Source organism: Zeugodacus cucurbitae, unplaced genomic scaffold (assembly GCF_028554725.1).
Source record: "Zeugodacus cucurbitae isolate PBARC_wt_2022May unplaced genomic scaffold, idZeuCucr1.2 ctg00000047.1, whole genome shotgun sequence".
Lineage (NCBI taxonomy): Eukaryota > Metazoa > Arthropoda > Insecta > Diptera > Tephritidae > Zeugodacus > Zeugodacus cucurbitae.
Genome location: NW_026530840.1, coordinates 52,501 through 60,000, shown reverse-complemented (window position 1 = coordinate 60,000; position 7,500 = coordinate 52,501). Strand labels below are relative to the sequence as shown.

Here is a 7,500-nt window from a genome sequence, read left to right as displayed (position 1 = left end):
CATCCTCATCGGAAATCCAATTCGACAGCAATGAGACACTTAAGCCTCTTCTTAACCTAAATGCAACAGCACGCTGTATAACAATCAGGTCAAGAGGAGGCGCACCTAACAACACCTGCAACGCATCTGTAGAAATTGTGCGACATACAGGCAAACAGGCAAGCATCAAACAACGTTGTATGGAAAGAAGTTTTTGGCGACCCCTGACCTTTGATGCTAATTCCCACCATATAGCGGCTCCATATGTGGCACAGGCCACAAATAAGCCACTATATATAGTGCGAACCGCACGACGTCCGAGACCCCAATCACTCCTTAACACGCGCTTGATCTTGCCGGCAATTCCTAACAATCGCTCCTCCACGTAAACCAAGTGAGGGTTGAAACACATCCTTTCGCCGATGGTCAATCCCAGATATTTGACTTGCGTCACATACCTGATATTGACCCCATTCATTCGGATAATCGGTGGACGAGCCGATGACAGTATGCCTTTCAAGAGCATTGTCACCGTCTTGTCAATCGATACTTCAACCCCCACACCTATACCCCAATTGTGAACAATTCCTAACAGTCGTTCACCCTTTCGTTCTAACTCCAATCGTGAACGACCGTCAACTAGGAGCAGAAGGTCGTCTGCATATGCACAACAACCACAAAGCGTTTCAAGTTGGCCAAGCAGAGAGTCCATCATTAGGTTCCAAATATATGGACCACAGATGGATCCCTGTGGGCAGCCCCGTTCTACCCTAATGTCCGCGCTACCATTCATTCCTACGATAGAGGCTTTTCTGTCCGAAAAGTAGCTCTGCCAGAGACTAATTTCCGGACAGCCAAGTTCCTCCAATCGTTGAATCACGCGATCCCAGATTAGGTGATCGAATGCCCCCTTGAAATCGACAAATATGCCAAGGACATATTTGTTGGCATTCTCCCGGACAGCACGCTGAACATACATCCAGGCGTCCTCTACACTACGTCCCTTCCTAAAGCCATACTGCCTATCCGACCTCAAATCCCTCGTTAGCTCCTGAAGCCGTTCCACCATAACCCTCTCCAGTACTTTACCCAGCACTGGAAGAAGACTGATGCCCCGATAAGATCGTGGATCACTCCTAATCTTATCAGGTGACTTCAGGAGAGGAACAACCCTAGCACTTTTCCACTCACGTGGAAAATACCCCTCACAAATGCACTTATCGTAAATGACCTCCAAGTATTCCGGAATGAACTTCCACAAGCTTTTGCACAACTCTCCGTTCAAACCATCAAGACCTGGGGATCGTTTAGACCTAACCAGGCTAAAGGCATATCCCAACTCCCCATCATCAAGTGGAGGAACCGGTACCTCTTGTGCAAGAGGTGCCAGCTCCTCAGCCCTAGGAAAGAATGCTCCTAACAGAACCCCTGCACACTCACTCCATGTTGATAACACAGTGTCGTCAACACGAAGAGAAGTGATGTCCTCCCTCCTACGACCCCTACAAATCCTTAAGACCTGACCCCAGGGGTCATCCCTATGCTCATTAACGAACCCCCTCCACTCCTCTTCTTTGATTTTAATTAGCATGGCCTTATACTCATGCATCGCACAACTAAAATCGTTCCTAATCTGGGCCAACCTATCCGAATTTGACCGCCGAGCGCGTTGAAACTTCCGTCTCAATCGCCGGACAGCCCTCCTCTTCAGGGTTAATTCCTGCGTCCACCACTTTATTTTCCTAACCCTAAAATCCTTATATTTCTTCAACAACCTATCGTTCACTCCCCAGACCAATTCGTACAACCGAGCAATTTGCTCGTCCACCCCCAGATTTTCAAACTCACTAAGCGGTATGTCCAATACCGCTTCCCTAACACACTGTCCATATTGGTTCAAGTCGATACCAGAGGTACGCCATCGCCGCAATGGACTTGCATGCGTCGAGGGAGGGGAATTAGGAGTAACCATAATTTTAATCAAATTATGATCGCTCAATCCCCACCCTCCCATAATCTCCCACCTAAAACTGAACGCCCTATTTGCTGCCTCATTGATCAAGGACACGTCAATGTCGCTCCCCCCTCTAGGACCATGAAATGTGTACCACACGCTTGGCTCATTTAGGATGTGGAGGCTGTTAGCGGCCATCCATTCGCTTAATGCCCGACCCCGAATGTGGCTCCGATATCTGTGCGCCCATCGAGAAAACTTGCTAAACCACATCGAGGACGTGGCATTCGCATCCATCCCTAGGATAAATGGGCTACCACTCGCAAGGAGTAGTAGGTTATCCATGTATCGCAGATAAGGCTCTATAGGTTCCCTAAACTTACAATACATGCTAGCAACAATCAGTCTACCGAACACCCCCTCTACAGAAACACATACACCCTCTTGTGACGAATCCAAAACTATGCAGTCATAGCTTGGGTCAGTCACAACTATTGCAGCATTACACCTAAGGTCCGTGTAGACCCTGAAACCCCCAGGAAGACCACTTACCATTCCAAAATTGGTGGCGTATGGCTCCTGGAGTAAGGCGATGCTGCACCCAGCCTCTATCATGCAACTCCCTAACTCGCACATAACTGCATAAGAATTCTGGCAATTTAATTGAAAAATCTCACCCATTAATGTCTGGCGAGAGCACGTCCGACAACCCCACAGTAAATCGGACAGGCAGCCGACATCATGAGATGTCCAGCTGGCCTTCCTTTAAATGCACAGTTGCGACAATGGGGGGCATTGACGCAACTGGCTGCCTTGTGGCCCTCCTGACCACACCTCCGACAGACGTCGGCCTTGGCCCTACATTCTGCCACTCGGTGATCAAAACCCATGCACCGGAAGCAGCCGGTCACGGGACTATCCGCACGGACACGGAAGGAGAACCACCTCACGTAGCACCTACCCGCATCTAGGAGGGTGGACATTAGTTTGTCCGTACCCTCTAGGACAACATTTGTCCTGCCATCAGTCGCCACCTTCCAGGGACGACTGACCATCCTCACGTCCGTCTTTTTGGACTCTGGGCTGAACTCCCGAAGGTTCAGCCGAAACAGCTCCTCCATGAATTCTTCATGGGATATCTCCGTATGTACACCCTGTACAACAACCCTGGGGCCCAACTTTTTATTGACGCTAACGTCCAACCCTACCTCACCGAATTTGGCGTTGCTCGCCACTTTCTCCCTCTCAGCAACAGAGGGAGTGCGTATCACTACGCCACCCCCCTTGATTGACTTCACATCATGGACACGAACGCCCAGTGAAGGACCCACCTCCTTAACGACTTTGTTTATGACTTCCTTTGAGGAAGTCACAGGAGCCTTGCTCCTCACCACAACCGACCAGGTTTCCACTGGTTTCCTCACCGTCGGCGCAATTGCCTCCAGCACGGGTGCTGGAGGGGCAGGCGCCGAGGGAGCAGCAGCAGCCGCCCCTGCTGTGCTCCGAGGGACAGAAGATGTCCCAATACCACCCTTCAAACCCTCAATTTGCCCACGAAGATGAGCATTTTCCGTCAGGACACTCATAAGGATCTCCTCATATTTAGAGGCGATCCCTACGAGTTCCTTCATCGTTGTGACTTCGAGGCTTTTCGCCCCGAACACAACCTCGTTCAACTGGGCTGTTACGGCTTTCATCGCCGTAACATGGCCCTCAACCCCAATAACACCCCCTTTACCCCCCTTGTTGCCCCCTACCTTGCTGTTTGGGCAACCTTGCCTGCTTCCACTGGCTCCGTCCTTCGCCGCAACCTTCAGTCCTACGGCTGCTTTTGTTGCAACCGTATCCAGCTTCTGGAGTACTCCATCCGTCCCGCTCTCGCCCGAGTTCGCCTGTGGTGGCGAACCTAATCGCGCCTTCCTCTTGGGTGGGGGCCGCGAGGGTTGCCCCACTCCGTCCTCATCGGTCGATGACTCCACCTGGACCATTGAAGGCCCGGAGTCTTCGCTCTCCGCTGGGGCTTTTGCCCCTCTCCTCCGTGGTGGAGGCATTTCTCCTACACTCGCGCACAACAAAAACACAGAACTTTCACTACCTGCACTGTACACAATGTTTGTTATGGCAGATGCCGCTATATCCGCACTGCTGGGAAATCCCACACTTTGTTCACTAATCCACACACTAGTTAATGGCCTAAGCCGCTATCCTTACACACTTTTGGGAATACACACGATGTGTATAATCCCTCACGTACCTGCTTACTGTGTCTATTTCACTACAGGCTACCGACAGACCGGAAAAACCGAAAAATTTTATCACTTTCAGAAATACTGAAAAATACTTTTAAAATCGCTTTTAAAAACTCGCAATGATGCGCAAACACGTCCGTTCACTTCGAGGTTCTACAAACGAGTGAGTAGATAGGGACAGTAGGAATCTCGTTAATCCATTCATGCGCGTCACTAATTAGATGACGAGGCATTTGGCTACCTTAAGAGAGTCATAGTTACTCCCGCCGTTTACCCGCGCTTACTTGAATTTCTTCACTTTGACATTCAGAGCACTGGGCAGAAATCACATTGTGTCAACACCCGTTAGGGCCATCACAATGCTTTGTTTTAATTAGACAGTCGGATTCCCCAAGTCCGTGCCAGTTCTGAATTGATTGTTAATTGATAATCGTTATAATTAAATAAGAATATATATCTTGCGATATAATTCTTATAAAATTTTAGCAAGAAAGTTCCACAATTGGCTACGTAACTACTATCCGGGGAACAAGAACCGAAATTCTCTATTTACCCAGAACGAGTACATAAACCATGGTATTGCTTCCCAATCAAGCCCGACTATCTCAATCTTCAGAGCCAATCCTTATCCCGAAGTTACGGATCTAATTTGCCGACTTCCCTTACCTACATTATTCTATCGACTAGAGACTCTTCACCTTGGAGACCAGCTGCGGATATTGGTACGGCCTGTTGAGAAGTTTGCGTAACCCCACCATAAATTTTCAAGGTCCGAGGAGAAAATATCGACACAACAGTAAATGTCATGCTCTTCTAGTCCATCTACCATATCTCTCTTCGAAAGACTTCCATGGTAGTACGACTATAAAACAGAAAAGAAAACTCTTCCGATACCTCTCGACGGCTTCTTTATGGTCGTTCCTGTTGCCAGGATGAGCACAAGGCCCATTTTTAATAACAAACGGATACTCAACAGGTTACGGAATTGGAACCGTATTCCCTTTCGTTCAAAATTATTCAAGTGTTTAATTACTATGAAGAAAACATAATAATTATATATTCTCAACAATTCATTAAAACTTGAAAATTTTCGGCTTTCGCCTTGAACTTAGGACCGACTAACTCGTGATCAACCACTGTTCACACGAAACCCTTCTCCACTTCAGTCCTCCAAGGTCTCATTCGATTATTTGCTACTACCACCAAGATCTGTACCAATGGCGGCTCCATGCAGGCTTACGCCAAACACTTCTAAGCACACCATTGTACCCTCCTACTCACTAAAGTTTCAAAATTTATAATCCAACCGAAATTGTATTATAAATCATGTACTTTAGCGGTAATGTATAGGTATACAACTTAAGCGCCATCCATTTTAAGGGCTAGTTGCTTCGGCAGGTGAGTTGTTACACACTCCTTAGCGGATTACGACTTCCATGTCCACCGTCCTGCTGTTTTAAGCAACCAACGCCTTTCATGGTATCTGCATGAGTTGTTAATTTGGGCACCGTAACATTACGTTTGGTTCATCCCACAGCGCCAGTTCTGCTTACCAAAAGTGGCCCACTGGGCACATTATATCATAACCTCAACCTTCATATCAAGAAAGGTGAGGTTCTTACCCATTTAAAGTTTGAGAATAGGTTAAGGTCGTTTCGACCCTAAGGCCTCTAATCATTCGCTTTACCAGATAAGATTATTTTACATAATATTTAAATGCACCAGCTATCCTGAGGGAAACTTCGGAGGGAACCAGCTACTAGATGGTTCGATTGGTCTTTCGCCCCTATACTCAATTCTGACAATCGATTTGCACGTCAGAACTGTTTCGGTCTTCCATCAGGGTTTCCCCTGACTTCAACCTGATCAAGTATAGTTCACCATCTTTCGGGTCACAGCATATATGCTCAAGGTACGCTCCAGTTAGAGGTATAAATAATAATAAATTATCATTATACATAACTATATGGAACGCCCCGGGATTGAATTAATAGTAAAATATTTCACTAAAAATTAATCCCATTATATAAAAGTTAAGTTAATTTCGCCATTAGGTTTAATATAACCCAATGACTTGCACATATGTTAGACTCCTTGGTCCGTGTTTCAAGACGGGTCCCGAAGGTATCCTGAATCTTTCGCATTGTTAATCATATAAATGCATACAATTAATATTAAAATCAATGATAATAATATTATTGTAAAATTCAAAAGAATTTAAGCATTATATATGTAAAATCTATCAACACTTTATCAAATCATCAGTATTTATTCTATGTTAATAAGCTAAAAGCAAATTAATTTGAATAAACTTAACACCAATGATCTTTTGATAAATATTTTATTATGTTAATAGATTACAATGTCCTTATATGAAAAAAATGCACACTATTACTATAATATTATAAATATCACAGTTATAATGATGAATTTTTCATAATGGATATTCAGGTTCATCGGGCTTAACCTCTAAGCAGTTTCACGTACTATTTAACTCTCTATTCAGAGTTCTTTTCAACTTTCCCTCACGGTACTTGTTTACTATCGGTCTCATGGTTATATTTAGTTTTAGATGGAGTTTACCACCCACTTAGTGCTGCACTATCAAGCAACACGACTCTTTGGAAATATCTTTCTAGTAATCATTAACGTTATACGGGCCTGGCACCCTCTATGGGTAAATGGCCTCATTTAAGAAGGACTTAAATCGTTAATTTCTCATACTAGATATTAAGATATTCCATACACTGCATCTCACATTTGCCATATAGACAAAGTGACTTAGTGCTGAACTATTTTCTTTTCGCTCGCCGCTACTAAGAAAATCCTTGTTAGTTTCTTTTCCTCCCCTCATTAATATGCTTAAATTCAGGGGGTAGTCCCATATGAGTTGAGGTTGTATAAAAATATTTATATTTATTTTATATTTTAGCTTTTTGCTATTTTAAAGAAACATACATAATTATTTCTTAACACCAATATAATTTTCTTAATAATAAATATTCAATCTTTTCATCCCGTACTACTTACTTCATTATAACAACAATATTATTTTCTTGGTTTTTTACATTTAAGGCAATCCTAGAATAAAATAATATTTTATGCTAGACGTTCCTCTAAATGTATATATTATTTGAAATAATAATATTGAAATTTTATTGTTTTTGGGAATACTAAGATTCTTATTTATTATAAAATTTCGTTCAAATATGAGGTGTTCAAGAATATATTTTCTATATTTCTTTTTATGCTATTAATATTATGGATTGAAAAATACAATCCAGTAATATACCATGTGCTTAAATTCTTTTAATTGAC

At 43.9% G+C, this 7,500-nt stretch overlaps 1 pseudogene; it reads right to left on the bottom strand.

Annotated features, from left to right (window-relative positions):
• The window catches only part of LOC128923807 (large subunit ribosomal RNA), a 9,313-nt pseudogene extending 2,232 nt beyond the window's left edge, over nucleotides 1-7,081 (bottom strand).
• Nucleotides 7,082-7,500: the final 419 nt, after the last annotated feature.